This window comes from Geotrypetes seraphini, chromosome 15 (assembly GCF_902459505.1).
Source record: "Geotrypetes seraphini chromosome 15, aGeoSer1.1, whole genome shotgun sequence".
Taxonomy (NCBI): Eukaryota; Metazoa; Chordata; class Amphibia; order Gymnophiona; family Dermophiidae; genus Geotrypetes; species Geotrypetes seraphini.
In genome coordinates, this window is record NC_047098.1 from 41,701,526 (window position 1) to 41,725,573 (window position 24,048).

The window sequence follows — 24,048 nt, forward strand, 5'->3', positions numbered from 1 at the left end:
ACCCCTTGTACAAGATGGGAGGTCTGGAGCCACCAACGAAGCCTGCACTGAGCCAAGCCCAGAAGCAGAACAAGATGATCCAGACTGCCTCTGAGGCGACCACCTCCGAAAAAGAGCATACTGAAGAGGACACATGTGAGCCCGAGATCACCTCACTACACCGAGGGAAGCCGCCATCGACCCCAAGACTTGGAGGAAATCCTGTGCCCGAGGACACTGGGACGCCATAAGCAGGCGAAACTGAGATTGCAATTTGCTTACCTGGGCCTCCGGAAGGAAGGCCTTCTCCAATGAGGTGTCGAACAGCACTCCTAGATACTCCAGGCACTGAGATGGAGACAACCGGCTCTTGGAAAGGTTAACTATCCATCCCAGTGACTGCAGAAACTCCACCACCTGAACTGTGACCCGGGTGCTCTCCTGGAACGACTTCACACGAATCAACCAGTCGTCCAGGTAGGGATGAACTAGAATGCCCTCTTTTTGCAACACCGCCACAACAACCACCATCACTTTGGTGAACGTCCGCGGAGCTGTGGCCAGACCAAAGGGAAGTGCCCAGAACTGATAATGTTGCCCCAAGATTGCAAAGTGCAGGAAGTGATGATGGGAGGCCTGAATAGGAATGTGCAAGTAGGCCTCTGTCAAATCTAGAGAGGTCAGAAACTCCCCCGGCAGAACCGCCAGAATCACAGACTGCGAGTTTCCATGCGGAATGAAGGCACATGAAGAGCCCTGTTGACCCCCTTCAAATCTAGGATGGGCCGAAAGGTCCCTTCTTTCTTTGGCACCTCGAAATAAATCGAGTTACCAACCTGTGCCCCACTCCTGCGAGGGAACTGGAACCACCGCATGGAGATCCAACAATCTTTGAAGAGTCTGGCGAAAGTGCTGCTGCTTCCACTCCACCTGCGAGGGGGAAGTGAGAAAATGATCTGGCAAGGAACAGGCAAACTCCAGAGCATAGCCGTCCCGAATCACCTCCAGAACCCACTGATCGGACATGATGTCTGCCCACTTTGGAGAAAAATCTCGTAGCCGGTGCCCACCGGAACCAAGACAGGACAGCATAATCTTACACCTCTTCTCTGAAACAATTCTAAATTTGTTTGGCCTTGTGAGGGAGACAGTGGCATAGTGGCAGGTTTCCCCAAGAACACTAGAAGTGTTCTCCCTAGGGCCTTTCAGCTGGGCGGTCCGCCCGGGTAATTTAGATGACCGCCCAGCTAAATTCTACTGCCTCCGCTGCTGCTCAACATAAAAAAAAGCCGGCTTGAAGATTTCACCTTAGCCCGTAGCGAACTTATGCTCCGGGGCTTTAACGTGTGTGTGCCGGCTTCCCTTCTCTTCCCTCCAAAACCAGAAGTTATGTCCGGGGGGGGGGGGGGGGGGGGAGGGAAGAGAAGCCGGCACGCACATGTTAGATCCCCGAAGCATAATTCGCTACGGGCTAAGGCGGGAGACAGGTCAGTGAAGTTTTCCATTTGCTCTTCTTGCTGCCGGGTCCTGCTTACTTTCAGTTTCCGCGAAGACAGGACCCGGCAGCATTTCCCCCAATCGATTGTGGTCTTGGGCCGATCAGCCTTCTTCTCCGACGGCAGAATTGACATCGGGGAGAGGAATGCTGGTCGGCCCGAAGTAGGGAGAGGTTGGTGGGGGTGGTGGCCAGCGGCTTTGGGGCCTGTTCCCCGATGGCAGTGACATTGGCTTGGGGGAGGGCAAGGAGAAAGAAAATAAGAGGGCAGGAAGAGAAACAGAAAAAAAGAAAGGGGGCATGAAGAGAGGAAGAAAAAGTTGGGGGGAGGGGAATGAGGTCAGGAGGAGAGGAAGCATACAGGCTGAAAGAAGGGAAGAAAGATTGGATGCACAGTCAGAAGAAGAAAGTGCAACCAGAGACTCATGAAATCACCAGACAATAAGGTAGGAAAAATGAGTTTATTTTAAATTTACTGATCAAAATGTGTCTGAATTTATATCTGCTGTCTATATTTTACACTATGGTCCCCTTTTACTAAACCGCAATAGCGTTTTTTAGCGCAGGGAGCCTATGAGCGTCAAGAGCAGCGCTGGGCATTCAGCGCAGCAAACTACTATCGTGGTTTAGTAAAAAGGGAGGGGGTATATTTGTCTATTTTTGTATGGTTGTTAGTGAGGTGACAGTGCATAGAGTCATCTGCTTTGACCTCTTTGAGAAAACCCCGGAATAGGAATGATTATTAACATTTTCTCTGCATACAGTGTGCTTTGTGGTTTTTAAAAAAAAATTTTATTGTTAGTAGATCATTTTGACTTGGTCATTTTAAAAGTAGCTCGCAAGTCCCAAAAATAGCCAATGGTAGACTTCAGAGGGTGGTGGTTAACGGTACCCTCTCTAAAATGTCAGAAGTGACAAGTGGAGTACCGCTCCTTTTCAACTTATTCATAGGGGACCTGACTCAGGGGCTTCAAGGTAAAATAACACTATTCGCCGACGACGCCAAACTATTTAACATAGTGAGCGGCTCCGATTTACACGATAGTATGACGCAGGACCTGTTTTTGTTGGAACGTTGGTCATCTACCTGACAGCTGGGCTTCAATGCCAAGAAATGCAAGGTATCCATATTCAAGTTTCATCACGGTGCTCTGGTTTTGGCTCCAGTATTTGTCACTTCCGTTCACCAGGTCTGGCTATCCGTTACCGTCTCATATTTTAAGGACTCACTCGTTATAATTAGCGGTGATTCACACGTCTCTTCGTAATGGACATGTCTGATTTTAGCATTTGGATCTTAGTACTATGGGTTTGGTCTTTTTTGGTTTCCTTTCTATAGTATGCTTTTCGTCTGGAGATTTTGAGTTTAGAATTACATTTTATGACGTATTTTTGTGGTTATAAAGTTCTTGTAAACCGTGTCGAGCTCCATACTCATGGAGATGATGCGGTATATAAACTTAAGGTTTAGATTAGATTAGATTATAATTGTATGACATGTCTAAATTGGTCAAGTTATCCATTCTTTCTATTATTTTTTGTCCCCTCATACAGTGGCAGACCGCCCCGAGTGCCAGCCCTAGGGGGGTACACAGCCGGCTGGATCCAGAACCTTCCAAGCTGCTCTAAATGGCACCTGCACCTCAGCATGGCTGCCATACTTATTCTGAAGCAGAGTCAGCAGCCGCACTGAAGTGCAGGAAGGTCCCACGATGACTGCATTTGCCGCCTCTGCCTCCGGAATTGCGGAACCTTGCTGCAATTCCCTGTGTCTGCCGGCCCACCCCCTCCAACGTCACTTACATCTTCCAGAGGCAGAGGCAACAGAAGCAGTCATCATGGGACCTTGCTGGTTTGGAGGGAGAGAGGAGTATAGAATGATGGTGGAGGGAGAAAAAGGAGGTCAGGGTTATAAGGAAGGGTGGTGGAGGGAGAGAAAGGGGGCAGATGCTGATGGAATTGGTATGCAGGGAAAGGAGAGAGAGACATAAGGGGGAAGGATATTGGATGGAATTGGGTTGGAGGGAAAGAAAGGGGGCAGATGCTGATGGAAGTGGGGGGAAGGGAGAGGAGAGAGTGAAATGCCAGACCATGGGGGTGTGGGAGAGGGAAGGGAAGAAGAGGAGAGAGATGCCAGACCATTGAAGGAGGGAAGGGAAGAAGATGGATGCCAGAATAATAGGGGTGTAGGGAGAGATGGAAGGGGAATACAAGGAGAGAAGATGCCATATAGAAGGGGCAGAGAGAGGGTAGACAGTGGATGAAAGGAAGAGAGTGTCAAGACTATGAGGAAAGCAGAAACCAGAGAAGACAATTTAGAAAAAAATTATATTTATTTATTTTTTTGCTTTAGGGGAGATGCATCGCTGTTTCTGTGGTGTTTCATTGTATACAGAGTCCAGCTTCTTGGTAGTTCAATTTAACCTTTGTCTACGTTTTTCTATTTTATCCCCCCTTTTACAAAACCGTAGAACATTTTTTTTTTGCACTGGCCATGGTGGTAATTGCTCAGAATTCTATGAGAGTCTGAACTGTTACCACCATAGCTAAAAACCACATTACAGTTTTGTAAAAGGGAGAGGGGTTAGTTTGTGATTACCTATTCCATACTAGGCGAAGGTGTGTTCGAAAGACATGGTTTTCAGTTAGGATTGACTGTGTAGGATTAATCTGTACTAGTCTGGCTTGTTTAGTTTTACAATGGGTGTATTGATGTACTGCACTACTGCTCACTGCAATATGTAAGATGCTGCCTTTTCCTAGGCACACTCTTGTGTGATGTGTGGATTGTTACTAAAAATCATGTTTTTCATACAGATGGGGGGGTGTCATAAAATGATGTGCCTCGGGTGTCACATATGTTAGTTATGCCACTGCCTTCATAGTTTATATCTAATCCACAAGCCTGCTTTTAGGACCTACAGGGTATGTATTCCTCTGATTCATGACAATTTCACTTCTCATGTTATCTTATCCATTCTTTTTATTATACAACTGCCCAGATAAGCATCATTCTTTGATGTGATTGGACCTTGAAAATTAGGGCATCAGTGTTCTCCCCAGAAATTTTTTCCAGCCATGAAAAAACATTTGCTGCATTTAGTGTGCCACAAAAAACATTTGCTCCGTTTAGTGTGCCGGAGTTAAAAAAGTTTGAGAGACGCTGCTCTATACCATTTGAAAGAGGGCAAATATCTAATTATTCTAGAATTGGATACTTCTTAAATTTAATATATATATTATGGAACAAGTGTCAAACCTTAAGAAAGGCAGTCATATTGAGCATTGGAAAATAACTAATAATAATTAACTAATACAAATAGTACACATTTAGGGCTCCTTTTACTAAGCTGCGATAGCGGTTTTACCGAGCGCTTAGCTCACGTAGAATTGCCGCACATGCTAGACGGTTAGTTCTAGCCGTGTAGCGTGGCAATTCTGCACGCGCTAAAAACGCTATTGCAGCTTAGTAAAAGGAGCCCTTAATTTTCCCCACCACCAAATTTCCCTGTCCCGCCCCACCCGGCTACTTTTTCATGCCACCCGGCTGGAAAAAATTTCTGGGGAGAACACTGCACTAGTGTTGAAGTTAAACTACCCTATGGCAGGTGGAGCTAACCTTCTGAGTAAGAGGACTGGGGCTCAGACAGGGAGGTGGTTAAATGCCCTGGGGCAGGTTAAATTAGGGAGGTCCATAGAACAAGCCTCCAGGGGACCAAATTAGTTCATTGGTAAGAACATGTTTCTATAGGTTAAGATTAATTAGATCTCTTTCTGCATTTCTCGATAAATCTTCACTAAATATTTTAATACATTCTCTAGTCATCTCTAAAATTGACTATTGTAATGCCCTATACAAAGGGATTACCTTAAAAGAAATGCGTAGATTACAAATTCTCCAAAACACCGCAATAAAAATTATGAACAGGAAAAAATTTGATCATGTAACCCCACTGTTGAAGGAAAATCACTGGTTACCGGTAAAACACAGAATTACTTATAAAATAGCTTTACTGACACATAAGATATTAATAGAGCCCCAGCATTTTTAGAAAGATTCTTAATACCATACACGCCTGTAAAATCCCTCAGATCAGAAGAAAAATCCTTGCTGGTAACTTCCTCACTAAAAATTATTTACTCAAGGAGGGATATGATCTTTTCTGTCACAGCTCCACAAATTTGGAACTCTCTTCCTCTCAATATAAGAGAAGAAAAATTAATTACTAAATTCAAAGGCTTACTAAAAAGCTGGCTGTTTAGGGATGCCTTTAACTGATCTTTCTTAATCATTACTTCTTTCTTTGAACTTATCTAGACAAGGAACACTGTTAAGTAGAAATTAAGTGGGTACCGTCCCCTAACCTTCTGTTTCCTTACCCACCCTTTCATTTATTTTCACATTGTATTTAATCCATTTTTTTTCTCCCTCATTTTCTGTAATGTTTTTACGTCATAATTGTTTTTAATGCCCTGTTTGTTGTAAATTTTTTTATTTTACCTACTTTTAATTTTGTAAATCGCATTGGATTTGGATACTGCGATTATATCAAATATTATAATAAACTTGAAACTTGAGAGGCCCTGAGTGCGGAAGTCTCCTGGAGGAAATTTCCAAGTGAAGAAATCCTCCTAGAGCAGTGATGGCTAACCTTTTTGAGCCCGAGTGCCCAAACTGCCGCACAAAACCAAAGAATTTCCTCAAAGTGCCAGCACGTCAATTAAATCTTAATAACAAGATTTTAGTATCTAAAAACTCTTTATAAAGTTGCCTGAACTATGTAACATCATTTTTAAAGGTTGGAATCTTTGTATTGTCAGAGAATCAATTTGATTCACAATCCTTTGGTTTTCATTTCAATTTATTGGCAATTTATAATGTTTTAATGATTTCATTCATGGGCCGACTACACACATACTTTTCTCTGTCGCCGCACTCTTTGACCAAAAGATTTGTAAGCCTGCAACCACGTCAAGGTAGACTCTTTCAGCAGCTCCCCTCCCTCCCCCTTACCTTTGTGGCCAAGTCAAAATGATCTACCAACAATAAAATTTTAAAAACACAAAGCACGCTGTACGCAGAGAAAATGTTAATTATCATTTATATTCCGCGGGTTTTCAAAGAGGTCAAGGCAGATGACTTTATGCAATGTCACCTCAGTAACAAGTATACAAAAATAGACAAATATTCCCCCACCCATTTTACTAAACCGCGATAGCGGTTTTTAGCGCAGGGATCTGCGCTGAATGCCCCACACTGCTCTTGAAGCTCATAGGCTCCCTGCGCTAAAAAAACGCTATTGCGGTTTAGTAAAAGGGGGCCATAGTGCAAAATATAGACAGCATATATAAATTCTCAAAACGGACACATTTTGATCACTAAATTGAAAATAAAATCATTTTCCTACCTTTGGTAATTTCATCAGTCTCTGGTTGCACTTTATTCTTCTGACTGTGCATCCAATATTTCTTCCCTTTTTTCAGCCTCCTGTATGCTTTCTCTCCTCCAGACCTCATTCCCTCCCCAAACTTTTTCTTTGTTTCACCTTGCCCCCTTCTTTTTTTTTCTCTCTCTCCATATCCCCTTTCATTCTGTATGTCTGTCTTTCTCTCTCTCTCCGTGTCCCATTTTTCTTTGTTTCACCCAGCCCTCTTTCTTTTTTTTTTTTTGGCTCCCTGTCCCCCCCTTTCTTTCTTTCTCCTTGCCCTCCCCTATGCCACCACCATTGGGAAAATGCTGCCACCGCCACTGGGGAATAGGCTGCCACTGCCGCTATCAGGAACAGGCCGGCGCCGAGTTCGCTCTGCTTCTCTTCCCCACGGGGCCGACCAACTCTCGCCACTCAACGTCAATTCTAACATCGGAGAGGACGTTCTGGGCCAGCCAGGCAGCGATTGGCTGGCCCAGAACATCCTCTCCGACATCAGAATTGACACGGGTGGCGAGAGTTGTTCGGCCCCACAGGGAAAAGCAGGGAGAACTTGGCACCGGCCTGTTCCCAATGGCGGCGGTGGCACTCAAGTGGCTAAAGAGACGCAGTTTGCCAGCCTAGGGAGAACAATGGAGGGTGGCCAGCTGTGCACCCCCTTGGGGCGTAAAACCGGGGCAGACCGCCCCCACCCCCACCTTGGGATGCCACTGTCTGTACCTCACTCCCTCCCTATGACCAAAAATTCTCCTTTCTTCTATTCCCCGTGTACACAACCATCTCTTTCCCTACCTTTCTCTCTCCCAAGTCCTTGCCTTCTGTGTCCAAAAACACTTTCCCTCCCCCACCTCAGCATCTCTTTCCCTCCCTTCCTCTCTCCCAAGTCCAGGCCTTCTGTGTCCAAAAACCCATTCCCTCCCCCACCTCACCATCTCTTTCCCTCCTTTCCTCTCTCCCAAGTTCATGCTTTCTGTGTCCAAAAATCCATTCCATCCCCCACCTCAGCATCTCTTTCCCTCCCTTCCTCTCTCCCAAGTCCATGCCTTCTGTGTGCAAAAACCCATTCCCTCCCCCACCTCAGCATCTCTTTCCCTCCTTTCCTCTCTCCCAAGTTCATGCTTTCTGTGTCCAAAAACCCATTCCATCCCTCACCTCAGCATCTCTTTCCCTCCCTTCCTCTCTCCCAAGTCCATGCCTTCTGTGTGCAAAAACCCATTCCCTCCCCCACCTCAGCATCTCTTTCCCTCCCTTCCTCTCTCCCAAGTTCATGCCTTCTGTGTGCAAAAACCCATTCCCTCCCCCACCTCAGCATCTCTTTCCTTCCTTTCCTCTCTCCCAAGTTCATGCTTTCTGTGTCCAAAAAACCATTCCCTCCACCACCTCAGCATCTCTTTCCTTCCTTTCCTCTTTCCCAAGTTCATGCTTTCTGTGTCCAAAAACCCATTCCCTCCCCCACCTCAGCATCTCTTTCCCTCCCTTCCTCTCTCCCAAGTTCATGTCTTGTGTCCAAAAACCCATTCCCTCCCCCACCTCAGCATCTCTTTCCCTCCTTTCCTCTCTCCCAAGTTCATGCTTTCTGTGTCCAAAAACCCATTCCATCCCCCACCTCAGCATCTCTTTCCCTCCCTTCCTCTCTCTCAAGTTCATGCCTTCTGTGTCCAAAAACCCATTCCCTCCCCCACCTCAGAATCTCTTTCCCTCCCTTCCTCTCTCCCAAGTCCATGCCTTCTGTGTGCAAAAACCCATTCCCTCCCCCACCTCAGCATCTCTTTCCTTCCTTTCCTCTCTCCCAAGTTCATGCTTTCTGTGTCCAAAAACCCATTCCCTCCCCCACCTCAGCATCTCTTTCCCTCCCTTCCTCTCTCCCAAGTTCATGCTTTCTGTGTCCAAAAACCCATTCCCTCCCCCACCTCAGCATCTCTTTCCCTCCCTTCCTCTCTCCCAAGTTCATGTCTTGTGTCCAAAAACCCATTCCCTCCCCCACCTCAGCATCTCTTTCCCTCCTTTCCTCTCTCCCAAGTTCATGCTTTCTGTGTCCAAAAACCCATTCCATCCCCCACCTCAGCATCTCTTTCCCTCCCTTCCTCTCTCTCAAGTTCATGCCTTCTGTGTCCAAAAACCCATTCCCTCCCCCACCTCAGAATCTCTTTCCCTCCCTTCCTCTCTCCCAAGTCCATGCCTTCTGTGTGCAAAAACCCATTCCCTCCCCCACCTCAGCATCTCTTTCCTTCCTTTCCTCTCTCCCAAGTTCATGCTTTCTGTGTCCAAAAACCCATTCCCTCCCCCACCTCAGCATCTCTTTCCCTCCCTTCCTCTCTCCCAAGTTCATGCTTTCTGTGTCCAAAAACCCATTCCCTCCCCCACCTCAGCATCTCTTTCCCTCCCTTCCTCTCTCCCAAGTTCATGCCTTGTGTCCAAAAACCCATTCCCTCCCCCACCTCAGCATCTATTTCCCTCCCTTCCTCTCTCCCAAGTCCATGCCTTCTGTGTCCAAAAACCCATTCCCTCCCCCACCTCAGCATCTCTTTCCCTCCTTTCCTCTCTCCCAAGTTCATGCCTTCTGTGTCCAAAAACCCATTCCCTCCCCCACCTCAGCATCTCTTTCCCTCCCTTCCTTTCTCCCAAGTTCATGCCTTGTGTCCAAAACGCACTCCCTCCCCCTTTTGTGTTCCCTGTTTGTCTCCCAGCCCATCTTAGCAACTTTCTCAGCAAAATGTAGCTCGAGCCGCGTAGGCTTGTCTTCTATTTCCTGCCTGTCCCGCCGCGCACACATAGCCGATCGGTAATCTTCCCCGACTTCAGCGCTGACGTCGGGGAAGATTTCCGATCGGCTGTGTGAGCAGCAGGGCAGTCGGAGTAGAAGACAAGCCTCGCGGCTCGAGTTATATTTAACCCCGCGGGTCCCCCATCGTCCCCGTTCAGCTCTCTCTCCTGTGCACCCCCTGGTAGTACTGCCCTGTCCTAGAGTGTTAGCTGGTCTGCAGTACTTGTGAGGGCATCCCAGAGCAGCAAGGAGTGGTCCTAGTTTTTGTATCCTGTGTTAAGAAAAAGATGCCCAGAGATTGTATGAGAAGAAACAGAAGACTACAAAAGATAAAGAGTATCTTCATTTATCTATGAAGACCCAGGTCCTGAATGTCCCAGCTGGAGCCAGGCCTGGATTTATGTGTGAGTAACTTGAACTGTGCTGAGAAAGCCTGACAAGACAGAATTGTTAAAGAGATGAGGAAATTGTCAATGTGGTTGTTGCCCATGTTTGAGCCTGAGTCTGTGGCAGGAACAAACTGTGCTTTGATTGCTTCTTCAATAATAAATCTCTTCTTTTGACTTACACTATTCACTGCCTGTGTCTGTAAAGGTTACATACCAGTCTGTCAGCCACACTGCTACAATACTTTACAAAGCATCCATAATAATAAAAGGCTAAGCGCGCATGCGCTTTTCAAAGATCGTGATTCCTGGTGGCGTGAGGTGTGCTTCTGTGTCACACCTCACGGCGCCTGCACTAGCTGGAGGCGTGTGTTCCAGAGACTCCTCCCTCCCGCTGCCGCTGCTCTTCAAAGCGGCCTTCTGAGGTTCGCCAGCCGCTGTAGCGAACCTCGCAGGCCGCTCTCCACCTTCCCAATGCAGAAAAAAAAGCAAATCCAGGTAGGATGGAGGCTGCGATTGGCAGCAACTGCTTCTACTCCTCCAGCCGCCTAGCTCCTCTCCGCCGGCCCCGGCTGGCAGCCCCCTCCACCCCGTCCTGATCACGAGGGAGACCGTGCAAAGGGAAATGCAAGGGGAAGGGGAAAGGGAGGAAGCGTCTCTAGCATCCGTTAATGTAACGGGCTTAAAGAGCTAGTATTTTATAAAATACTGCAACTCTGCTTCCACTCTGTACAAGCTACTTATGCACAGAGGGCCATTTTCTATAAACGGCGTCTTAAGTTAGGCAATACTAGGCACCCTATCGCTGCCTAACTTTATTGTTTTAATGGAAGATTAGGTTCTTACCTTTGTTAATCCATGACAGATTCCATACAATAGGTGTTCAATCCAAACCGGTACCGGTGAACCTGGTCTTGGAGAAGTGATAATCACAGCTTTCAGCACCTCCCACATTGCCAGAAGTATAGTGCCCCCTTCAGTTCTATTACAAAGCAATCGATCACCACTGGAATAAAACCCAAAGAAGAAGGGGTATGGGGAACTTCCCTGCTAATATGATACAAACAATTAGTAAAAAACATGGTAGCAATAATAACCAACCTGCTGTGTGCAACAAGCATTAACATCAAAGGAGTCAGAGGCTGAATAATGTACTTACATATACAGGAGAATCCCATACTTCGCCATCCTGCTGGCAGAATGATTCAGGCTTGGAAGAAGAAATATCCAAGATAGGAAATAAAGTAGGCGATACAGAAATACAGAGGGCGGGCACTACAAAATCTGTCTTGGATTAACAGAAAGAAGATTAACAAAGGTAAGAAGCTAATCTTCCATTCTGTTACATCTACTCTGGACTCCATTCAATAGATGATGCATCAGAGCAGTGGCAACACCTAGGATGGGACAGAAGAGCCTGCCCGCAATACCGAGGCCCCAAAAGCAGAGTCCGCTCAAGCCACCACATCCACTCAGTAAAACCTTGTAAAGGTATAGACAGAACACCCTACAAATTTCAACTGGAGGAACCACTTGAGACTCAGCCCATGAGGCTGCAACACCCCTGGCTGAGTGCACCTTGAGAGAAACAAACGGCTGCTTTCCACAGGCGATGTATGTCGACGAAATGGCCATGCAAATCCATCTGGTAAAAGAGGCCTTGGACACTGAACTACCACACCTGGATTGACTAGTCAGTACAAAGAGATGATCAGAAAGATGAAAATCATTGGTCCTTTCTAAGTAGTGAAGTAAGATTCTTCACACATCTAGGTTCTGTAATATCTTATCCTTCTTATCCGACCATGTGGGTTGAAAAGACACAGTTGACATGGAAATCTGAAGCAACCTTCGGCAAGAAAGAAGGAACAGTTACTCCCGCCTCCATGATACAGAGAAAGGGCTCTCTACCAAGAGAGAGCTTGCAATTCTGAAATGAGTCTTTCCAAGACAATCACCAAGAGGAAAACTGCCTTGACCGTAAGGTCCAAAAGAGAGGCATCTTGAGCAGTTCAAAAGCGGCTTTAGTATGGCCCTTCAACACAATGTTGAGGTTCCAAGTGGGAAAAGGCTGTCGCAGAGATGGACTCAAACGAAGTGCACCCCTGATATGTCTAGTCACATCCGGATAAACCGTGTGTGTGTGTGAGAAGAGGGGGTTTGTGTGAAAGAGAGGAGGGTGTGTGTGTGCAGTGGCGTAGTAAGTGGAAGCGGGGGGGGGGGGGGGCTGTGGACCATCTTGGTGGAGTGCTGGCGCATCTCCTCCTCACTGTCCCCTCACTCCCACTCCTGCCCCGCAGCATGTGTGTATTCAATTGCCTGCCACATACCTGTAGCTCTTGCAGGCCTCAGCGCTCCCATCTGATATTGCATCTGGGTTCTGTGACAAGGAAGTGACATCAAGGTAGAGCCGATACTGGCACGGGAAGCAAATCAGAGATGCTACTCAGGCCAGGGAAGCTCAACAGATATAGGGGAAGGGAAAGGGAGAGCACACGGCAGGAGGGGGATGGGGAAATAGCAGGAGGTGGAGAAGAGGGCAAGGGGGGGCACCACCATCCCAGGCATCTCTCACCCTCGCTATGTCATGGGAGGGGGGGGGTCCGTATATGTCTGTGAGAGAGAAAGAGAGAGAAGGGCAGAGTAGCTGAAGGCAGATGGGATATGTGTAACAGAATTTGCCCATAATAACCAATCATATTTCATGTTTCATTTTCCCACAGAGAATATGAAACTGTATTGGTCACTAATGGCAACTTTTGTGGAAATCTTCCTTTTCTCCTGTTCTTACAAATAGGCCCTATCAAAGTGCCATTCTTAATTTTCACTCACTCTGTAAGAATGACACACTACCTGTCAGGGACTAGTTTATATGAGTCTGAAATATAACAGATTAAAGTATGCCTTGGTCTGTACGCCAATTCCAGTGACCTATATTTGTTATGTATATTGTCCATTAGTTACTGTTTAACAATAAAATGGCCATTTCAAAATCTCTGCTGCTTGGAGTTTGGGGGTACTTAGTTGAAATTTTTTTCGATCTAGAGGGTACTTGGCTTGAAGAAGTTGGGAAAAACACTGTCTTAGGGAGAAAGAAGGACATAGTGGATGCTGTGGATGGGCAGACTGGATGGGCCATTTGGCTTTTATCTGCTATCATGCTTCTATGAATCGTGGAATTCTTTTCAAAATCTATGCACATGCATGCATGCTCTGACCTGTTAAAAAAAGGGGGGGGGGGCAGGAAAACAGTTAGAAAGACATGGATCCAAACATTCCCTTGATTTTCAAATAATGATAAAATTAAATTTCATGTGAAAACATATCTATTGATTAGATGCAAAGGTCCAAAGGAAACAGGTATTTTGCATTAACAACTACCTAATTCAGTCACTCTATGGGATCACAATACATAGGAATTATTTTTTAAAATGTACATGATTCATTTTGTAAATTTCACAGTAATTGTAACAGGCAATCCAGAAGCACAGTAACAATAGGGAAGAAGGAAAAATGAGAAAAGGTATATGCTGTTTATATAATAGCTAAGAACATATGTAATGCAGAAGTATTAACAGCATAAGGAAAAAAAAAGAAGAGAGACAAAGGGGGAAAAAATATAAAAACTTTTTTTTGTAACCTGTGAGAAAATATAACAGAAAGAGGAAAAACCAAAAATGCAGGAAAACCACAATAAAAGAAATTAGAAAACCTGGAATTCTGCATGCCTTTTCATCAGCATAAGGTGGGAGGAATAAAGAAAACCAAATAAAAGGAAAAAAAAAAAACCAACTGCTTATGTAACCTCTAAGAAAATAGTACAGGAGACTAAAGGACAACCCCCCCAAAAAAAGAGTGTGAAAAACAGTAGAAAATAAAAGCATGAAAGAACACTTTGGGCTAGATTCACAAAGCAAACCGATCGTGTACCGATCGGTTTGCGACTAGATTTCCCTCCGGCCCGATTCACTAACCTCTCCTGTGATCCACTTCCAAACCATGCATGCAAATGAGGGGAAACGCAAGCAAAGTAGACAGGGACGCGATTCAGCAATGAAATTTTTTAAAACCGACTGGGCTGGCCGATCAACCCAAGAAGCGACTGCTGGGAACCAGTCACAAATGTCTTTCTGACTCTTCAGCTCCATTGAAGCTCTGTTCTCTGCACACCCTGCTCTCTGGCACCCTGATGTTGTTCCCCGGATCTCTCCTGCCTGCTGTCAAATCGCCACCCTGCTCTTCCATAGATCTCTCCTGCCTGCTCTGGCCCAAATCGCCACCCTGCTCTTCCATAGATCTCTCCTGCCTGCTGTGCCCTGAATCACTGGCCAGCTCATCCCCCACCCTGCTCTTCCACAGATCTCTCCTGCCTGCTGTGCCCTGAATCACTGGCCAGCTCATCCCCCACCCTGCTCTTCCACAGATCTCTCCTGTCTGCTGTGCCCTGAATCACTGCCCAGCTCATCCACCAACTGCAGGTTTAAAGTGGGTTAAACCCTTGAAAAATCTTTCAGCTCTACTTTTTATACAGAATAAGAACTAACCACTCAGCTTGTGTCCTTTCCCTCCATTTTCCCCCTAAAGAGAAAAGGAACAGTCATCAATAACTAACAGCAGTTGTATAAATACAACACTATTAGCCTGCTTCCTGCTCAGAAAAGAACACTATTGTTCCTCCTCGTGGTTAGCGAGACCAAACACTTTCATGCACACTTCTCCAGTTACAAACTATAGAAATGATCCCTGAAAGTATAGTCTTAACCTAAAACTGCTCAGCTCTCACACTCCAGATCCCACAGCCTCCTATTCAAGTTACAGTGAGAGAACACCAAACAGTTTTTTTTCAACAAAGCAAGTGTGTCTACAACAAATACCTAGACATAATATTAGACTACCCCAAAAAAGTCACATTTTAACAGGCATTTCTTTATGTTTTACCAACATTTTACACATATCTACATAGCCACACCTACTATTTAACATAGGACACTTCAGCAGCCACAGAACTCTCAGCAGTCTTTACTCCTCCCTCCCCTTTCTCTGCTCTGTGCTGTTTCTTGTGTAAGGCACGGAGCACACTAAGCAGACATTTTAAGAGAAATTCTCTCTCTTTAGATAATACAGAAACCTAACAAACTGAATGCATCTTTCTGAGTTTGTAAGAATGACACACCACCTATCAGGGGCTAATTTATACCAAATTGAAATATAACAGATCATGCAAAGCATGCCTTGGTCTGTGTGCCAGTTCCAGTGATCTACGAGTGTCATTTCATAAATAATGCACACTATTTTTTTTTTAATTTAGATGTTTTGTTTTTTTTTCAAGTATTTCTTAACAGTCCTTTAATATAGTCTCCCTGCTTTGCAATGACTGGGTCCCAATGTCCGGGAAGCTTCATTATTCCATCCAAGACAGCGTTTTAATTCAGCTGCCGAATGGCTCGGATAATGGTGGAAGAAAGCTCTTCCAGAGATGCAAAACGATGTCCACACATAGGTTGTTTCAACTTTGGAAAAAGGTCAAAGTCTGGTGGTCTCATGTCTGGACTGTAGGGAGCATGAGGTAAAACCTCCCTGCCATATTCATGTAGTTTTTCAATGACATTCCCTATGTGCAGATGAGTGCTGTCATGAAGAAGTGGCCCAGCCAAGAGCAACTGAGGTCAGGTTTTGTGCATTTTTCTGTGCATTTTTTGCAAAAAATCATGATAATACACTGCTGTGACACTTCTTCCACACAGAACTTTGTCTGTGGTGATGATGCCTACATGATCATAAGCAAAAATCATCATTTGTTTGACTTTTGATTGAGCTCATCAAAAATTTTTTCGTCGTGGGGAAGATGGAACTCTCCACTCATCATTGAAAAACTATGCGAATACGGCTGGGAGGTGTTACCTCATGCTGTCTACAGTCCAGACATGAGTCTACCAAACTTCGACCTTTTTCCAAAGTTGAAACAACCTATGCGTGGACATCGTTTTGCATCTCTGGAAGAGCTTTCTTCCGCCGGTACCCGAGTCATTCACAACTGAACAAAACCGATGTCTTGGATGGAATAATGAAGCTTCCCGGATGTTGAGACTTGGTCATTGCAAAGCAGGAAGACTATATTGAAGGATTGTAAAGAAATACTTGAAAAATATACATATATAAATTTTTAAAAATAGTGTGCATTATTTATGAAATGACCCTCGTACATTTGCTATGTATGTTTGTCCATTAGTTATTGTTTAATTTTTTTTTTTTAATTCTTTATTCATTTTCAGACTTACAATAAGTGTGACAGGGGGGGTCACGTGATGCGAGCGTGGTGATCGGACGTGTGCCGCTGGGCTCCGCGCTCCGATTACTGTATAACAGCAAATACCTGCATTTCTTCGTTCTTCTTTATCGCCCCTTATACGGCCAGCGCACTTGGACTCCCGCCAGGAACCTCGGGGGGAGTTTGCCGACCCGGTTGAGCCCCGGTATGCCCATTAAAGCGGCCAAAGTTGCTAAGAGCAAACCCTGCACGCCGGACCCGAAAATGGCGTCGGCTCCCGAAGCTGCACCGCCAGTGGTGGGAGACTGGGCCCAAGAGATCTCTCGCCTGGTCACAACCGCTTTGGAGGACCGACTAAACAAATTACAGTCGGCGGTGGAGAGCATCCACGAGAAGTTTGAAGCTCAGGCTCAAAGGTTGGGGGCGGTGGAGCAGCGTGTTTCCAACCGGGAGGATGAGGCCCTTGAGGAACGGAGGCGAGCTGATGGCCTGCAATCCCAGGTGTCGGCCCTCCAGGACAAGGTGGACGACCTGGAAAACCGCCATCGGCGAAATAACCTGAGGGTTGTGGGGCTCCCGGAGCTGAAGTCATCGGATGACCTCTATAATTTCTTTCATTCCTGGCTGCCGGAGCATCTCGGCCTGGAGGCATCGGCGGCCACGTTTGTGTGCGAGAGAGTGCACCGGCTGGGACCGGCTGCGGGGTCCAACTCCAAGCCTAGAGCGGCTATCGCCAAATATGCGAACTGGCGAGAGAAAGAACACTTGCTAAAAGCTTATCGGGCAGCTGGCAATTTGATGTATGAAGGAAGCCGGCTGCTACTTTTCAATGATTACTCAGCACGTGTTTCATCCCAGAGGCGGGAAATGGCGCCCATCTGCACTTCCCTACATCGCAAAGGGGTTCGCTTTGCTTTGGTTTACCCTGCCAGCTTGAGGATCTGGAGGGAAGGCAAGGTGCACACTATGCTGACCAAAGGGGAGGCACAGCGATTCCTCGACGCCCTCAATGCTGCCGGTCCCGATGGGGAGAGTGGTAGAGAGTTGGCCTCTTGAACTGGGTGCTGGCATGTCCATGCTGCTGCGGGGTGCCTGTTTTGCTGCCATGATGGTTTGCGCTTCTCTCTGCCTGGCTGTTTGTTCGGACTGGTGCTGCTGGACTCTCCTCTTACTTTCTCCCAGCTCTTGTGCTTTAGCAGTAATTGAGATTTGAGGATGAGCTCATGAAGGTCTTGCTGGTGTTGGCATTCACTTCTCGAGCGGAGAGTGCTACGGGCGGTGGTCCTGCTGTGGTTCTGCTTTCTTTGCACTCGCCTGTTCTTGCTATAGAATGTATAGAATGCCTAGTATTATCATCTTGCTGGTTTGTATGTGATGGGGGGGGGGGGGCGCATGATATTGTTCTATACTGTTTATTACCGTGTTATACTATATGAAACATGTTTTGTACTGCTAATATCGGATTGTGGATTGCCCTGATCCATGACCCCTCTGTTGTTTTCTGTTTATGCCGTCCCTTAGGGGATTTTGTTTTGCTGCTTTATTTTTTGGGGGTTTGGTGGGAGTTCAGGGGGAGACCTGGGGGAGCTTTCTCTGGGGTGGGGAGGGGGGACAGGGTCGTGTGAATGGGGGTGAGTCTGGAGGGGCGGGGGGGGTGAGTGGTGGGATGTATGGGTATGCGTGTGGAGGGGGGGCGGGGAGTTGAGTGGTAGATCTGCACCTATCGCTTTTTTCTGGTGGTCCCGGTTCTCCAGGCGGGGCTGGAGGACGTTGGGGGCTGTTGTCCTACTAACAGGGCCCTATTTGCAGAGAGGGGGGGTTCTTAGCTGGGGAGGCCTTCTCTCTTCTTTTTTCTCATTTCTTCCTATTTTGTCATCTCGTACTTCCTTTGATAATGGTTAATCTCCGCTTTTCTACTTATAATGTAGATGGTATTCATTCCCCCGTGAAGAGAAAGAAATTACTAAATTGGTTTAAGCGTAATCACATTGATATAGCATATTTGCAGGAGACTCACCTCTCTAATGCCGAGCATGCCAAGTTGCGGAGGGAATGGGTGGGCGAGGTGTGTTCTTCTTCTTTTAACTCCAGACAGAGGGGGGTGGCAATCCTGTTTCATAAACAATTGCCTCTGCATATCCACAAAACTCTCTCGGACAAAGAGGGTAGATATGTGTTGGTGTTGGGGGAACTGTGGGGTCAGAAATGGCTGTTTTGTAATCTCTATGCCCCTAATGTCTATAGTCACCGCTTCTTCTCTGGGCTGCTGGCTACAGTAGCTCAGTACCCGGAATATCAACCTTTGCTGGGGGGGGATTTTAACATATCGGCAGATCCCGTGATGGACTGCAAGCCAGCGAGGGTGTGCCCGGGGGACCATGGAGCCAAGGGGGTAAATTTTTTGATGGATCAGCTGCATTTGTTGGATTTGTGGCGGACTATGCATCCCACTGAGCATACATACACTTTCTACTCTCACCCTCATGATGTTTATACACGCTTGGACTACTTTTTGGCGCCGCCCTCATTACTCCCGCAGGTGGAGCATGTTTCTATAGAAGAGGTTCCATTATCCGATCATTCCCCGTTGATACTGTCGGTTCGACTTACGAATGATATTCCACAGCGGGGGTGGCGGTTCCCGAGCCATTTGTACAAGGATTTGGAGTTTCACCGGTATCTCAGGGAACACTGGCTGGACTATTGTCGCCATAATGCTACGCCTGATGTTGACCCGATAACATTCTGGGAAGCCTCGAAGGCAGTACTTAGGGGGCACATTATAGCTTATGTGTCTGGGGTTCGGCGACGTCAGGAGGCAGATTTCTTGCGGCTTTCTGAGGAGTTGAAAACTTTGCGACGACGGCATGTCGCTACGCTCTCAGCGGCTGATAGGAGTCGGATGGGCGATGTCCGTTCTCAATTGGAGGTCCTTCTGACGCAACGGGCCCATAGGGATATTTATTTCCAACGATATCGCCTCCACCGCTGGGGGGGGAAGGCAGGGCGGTTGCTGGCTAATCTCGTGCGTCCTCCTCGAAAACAACAAGTCATTTTGTCCATTAAAGATCAGGAGGGTAGGCTTCATACTGGAGCAGAGGAGATTCAGTCCCAATTTGTGAAATTCTATGAGACTCTTTATTCCCATCGCGATTCCCTTGATCACGACCGAACGGAGTTTTTTCGGGATTTAGCTTTGCCTCAAGTGACCGCTGCCCAACTTGAGCTCCTGAACGCGCCGGTTACGGGGGAGGAAATTCAGTTGGGTATCAAAGCATTGAAACTCACGAAAGCGCCGGGACCTGATGGGTTTGGGCCCGAATTCTATAAGATTGTGGCGGATTTAATTCCTCCAGCATTGGGGGAAGCTTATAATGCAATGCATTCGGGACAGGGATTGGGCGTGAGAAATATGGCCCATGTGGTTTTGCTCCCTAAACCGGGGAAGGACCCAGCACAGGTGGGATCCTACCGCCCAATATCCCTGCTTAATCAGGATGTCAAATTACTGGCTGCTATATTGGCCCGACGTCTGAATGCTGTCCTCCCTTTGTTGATTCATGAAGATCAGGTGGGATTTATTCCGGGCAGGTATGCCTCTATGAATCTTTTCCGGGCCTTGATGGCACTACATTCAAGACGGGGGACAGGGAGCACATAGGCTATAGTTGGTTTAGACATGGAAAAGGCCTTTGACAGCATCTCGTGGCAGTATTTATTCTGGGTTCTGCAACAATATGGAATGGTCGGCCGCTATCATGAATGGATTCGTAGTCTATATCTCCACCCGCAGGCGCGTTTGCTAGTGAATGGGGGTCTTACCGCTTCTTTTCCTTTAGGTAGAGGCACTCGGCAGGGGTGTCCCCTTTCCCCGTTGCTTTTTGTGCTAGCCCTAGAACCATTGGCAGCCAGGTTGCGCTCTGATCCTTCCATTAGGGGAATTCGGATAGGTGACAGGGAGAGTCGGATTAACCTCTTCGCAGATGACATCTTACTCTATCTTGATCGTCCCCTCGATGATTTGGAGCGAGCGCTCGGGATGGTTCGTACGTTCGGTAATTTCTCGGGCCTGCGGGTTAATTGTGCCAAGTCCGAACTGTTGCCTCTGGATTCCACTCACGGGGAGGCGTGGCACTCAGCTCTTTCCATTCCGCCGGTTAGAGGGCCGTTGCGGTATCTAGGGGTGTATTTGACGCCTGACTTATCCCTTCTGTATCAGTACAATGTTCGTCGACCTCTTGAGCACATCGCGGCCCAGTGTGAACGTTGGAGGGAGTTACCGTTAGGCTTGTGGGGCAGAGTTGCCCTCACAAAAATGGTTCTACTGCCCAAAATCTTATACCCCTTACAGACTATCCCCCTGTGGCTCTCTGCCCGGGATGTGCGGGTTTTTCGTTCCACTATTTCTACTTTTATTTGGAGGCGCAAGAGGGCTCGTATTAGTTATGCTAAATTGATGCTGGATAGATCGCAGGGGGGTTTGAATCTCCCAGATGTTCGACATTACAATGTAGCGGCTCTGTTTCGTTTCATTCATGAGGGTTGGACTGGCCATCATAGGTATGCTCCGGGGGGATGGCTCGCTTCTTGGTGTGCGCCGCACTCCTTCTTGGCTCTTCTACATCTGCCGCCTTCGGCGGTTCCCGGGGGTTCCTCAACAATGGCTCTCCTCCAGCCGATTCGGTTGGCATGGAGATGGTGGAGACGACAGCAGCGGAAAACGCCTGCTGCGTCGATACTCCTGCCTTTATGTGGTAACCTTGCTTTTGTTCCGGGGATGGGTCCTACTCGCCTCAGGGCGTGGGAGGAGCGGGGGTGTCGGACCTTAAGGGATGTTTGGGATGGAGGAGATGGGGTAGTATTTCCTTCTTTTGCTCAACTTCAGAAGAGATGGAATCTGCCCCACACTCACTTTTGGGTGTACCTTCAGATACGCCACTATTACACTACGCTAACTCAGAAGTGGGGGGATGCTTGGCTCTGTGGTCCCTTGGATGCATTATTCTTTCTGGTTCCGCCGGCTCAGAACAGTCTGTCAACATGGGGTCGGCTGTTGCGGGCACAATTGTCTGTGGGCGCCCTTGATGATGTGGCCGCTGTATGGCGGAGGGAACTGGGCTTCCTGGGGGATCGGAGCGCGTTCCTTGCCTTGTTTGGTCCTCTTAGAACCATGGGGGGCTCGTCTGATCTTCGGGAAATGCAGTTTAAGATATTACATAGGGCATATATCTCACGGAAGCATGGGGCTCGTATGGGCCTTTGGGAGGGGGATGTCTGCATCAGGTGTTGCCGTGCTGCTGGGACTTTGACCCATCATTTTTTGGAATGCCCGTCCACTGATTTGTGGCTGCAGGTTATCCCTTTTCTGGAGCGCATAGTGCACCGTCCTGTCCCACGTGATTATGGCATGCTCTTGTTGGGCGACTTGAGAGTTTTGGAGGAAGCTGGTTTTTCGACTCCTCAACAGAAATTTATTTATTTAGCCTTCCTTTTGGTGAAAAAGCTTCTCTTGCAATATTGGGTGTCTGATCAGGTGGCCTCTTTTAATCATTGGCTCCATCGGATGGCCCAGGTAGCACAATTTGAAATTCACCTTTCTCCACGGGGGGGACGCATTGATCAGCGCTGCTATGTGGGGCTATGGAAGACGGCTTTGTCGCTGTGTCCCGGGGATTTGGGGGCACAGCTGGAAACCCGTTCTTGAGTCTACAGTTCTTTCTCTTTCTTACTCTCTGTATCTCGTTCCTCCTTCAGGGGGGCCTGCTGGTGGATGTGTGGGGGAGTGTGTGGTTGTGGGGGTGTGTGTGGTTGTGGAGTGACTGTTGTGTTTTGTATGGAGTGTTGGAGGGGGGTGTGCGTTTGGTATGGCTGGGGGGTTGCTTCTGTTCTTCTTCTTTGAATAATTTAAAAATTTGCAGATTGTGACTGACTGGCTCAGAGATTGGCCGTTTTTACTTTCTTATTCTGAGTTTACCAGAACGTGTATTGTTGGAATTTGTATTTTCTCTATTTGGACCTGGTGATATTGTACTGCTGGGTATCTGTGTCATCTGTGTTGCAACTGCTTCTAATAAACATTATTTAAAAAAAAAACAAAAAACAATAAGTGTGACAATAAATATATCACTTAATAATCATCAATGGTACAAATAGTATGCTCTTATCTCCCACCCTTCCCACCCTTTCCTATCATATAATCAAATACCTTGTACAATATGTAATAATAAAATTACCCCCCCCCTCCCTCCCTCACAATTGAACTTGTAAATTTAAGGGAAACAATGTCTTCTAATCAGTACAATACTTTGTTAATGGCTCCCACACATCTTGAAATTTCCTGAAACATCCCCGCTGTATTACAATAAATCTCTCCATTTTATAAACATGACATAAGGAATTCCACCAGAAATTATAATTTAACCTACTCCAATTTTTCCAATTATACATAATTTGTTGAATGGCAACCCCAGTCATTATAAGTAATAATTTATTATTATTTGTAGAAATCTGACTTTTTGCTCTCATTGCCATGCCAAACAACACAGTATCATATGATAATGCCACTGGGTTGTCTAATAAACAATTAATTTGGTCCCAAATTGATTTCCAAAAATTCATAATAAATGGACAATAGAATAATAAATAGTCTACAGTTCCTGCTTCAAGATTACAGTGCCAACATCTATTAGACTTAGAGCTATCCAATTTTTGTAACCGAACAGGGGTCCATAATGCTCTATGTAACAGAAAAAAAAAACAAGTTTGTCTCATAGATGCCGACACTGTACATCTCATCCTCCAAGTCCAAATTTGTGGCCATTGAGATGCAGTAATTTGATGCTTAATCTCAATGCTCCAAATGTGTCTCAGACCAGTGTTTCATAATAAAATGTCCATTTCAAAATCTCTGCTGCTTGGAGCTTGGGGTTATTTGGTTGAAAATGTTTTTATCTAGGGGGTACTTGGCTTGCACAAGTGGGGAAACACTGTCAAGGAGAGGAGAACATAATGGATGCTGTGGATGGGCAGACTGGATTGGCTTTTATCTGCCATCATGTTTCTATGGCTCGTGGAATTCTTTCCAACCTCAAAACACATGCATGCATGAATGCTCTCACTTGTAAAGGGGGAGGGGGAAAGGGGCAGCAGGAAGACAGTTAAAAGGACATGGCTTCCAAACAATGATAAAATTAAAGTTCATGTGAAAACATATGTAATGATTAGAAGCAAAAGTCAAAAGGATACAGGTACTTTGCATTAGGGATCCTTCTAAATAAAGAATTTAAAAAAAAAAAAAATGTACATGATTCATTTTGTAAATTTCACAGTAATTGTAACAGGCAATTCCGAAGCGTAGTGATAGGGAAGAGGGAAAAAATTAGAAAAGGTCTACACTGGTTATATAGCAACTAAGAATATGTGGAGGGTAAGATTTTAGTCTCTCATGTTAAGATTGGGGCAACAATGCTGTCTATGGCTGGTGCAAAGCTCTGGAATGCGCTGCCTGGTATTCTGCAATTCTGTGAAGGGAGACTGAACTTTAAGAAAATGTTGAAAACACAATTATTTGTCAATGCTTTCCTGTGCTAAAGCTATTCTCTGTTAATGCTTTCCTGTCCTGTAAAGCACAGATACTTACCGTAACAGGTGTTATCCAGGTGACAGTTAGGGAATTTCCAAGTACCTATCTTATTTTTTTTTTTTAATTTATTGTATCTTTTAATGCA

General features: G+C 46.3%; 1 protein-coding gene and 1 non-coding gene across 7 annotated transcripts in view; both read right to left on the bottom strand.

Moving 5' to 3' along the window:
* The window catches only part of TEX14 (testis expressed 14, intercellular bridge forming factor), a 311,576-nt gene that overhangs the window by 173,463 nt on the left and 114,065 nt on the right, over window positions 1-24,048 (bottom strand). The gene's annotated exons all lie outside the window — the stretch shown is intronic.
* LOC117349483 lies at window positions 14,596-14,812 on the bottom strand. Its single transcript, XR_004537171.1, has one exon. It is a non-coding gene; the product is annotated as a small nucleolar RNA U3 (small nucleolar RNA).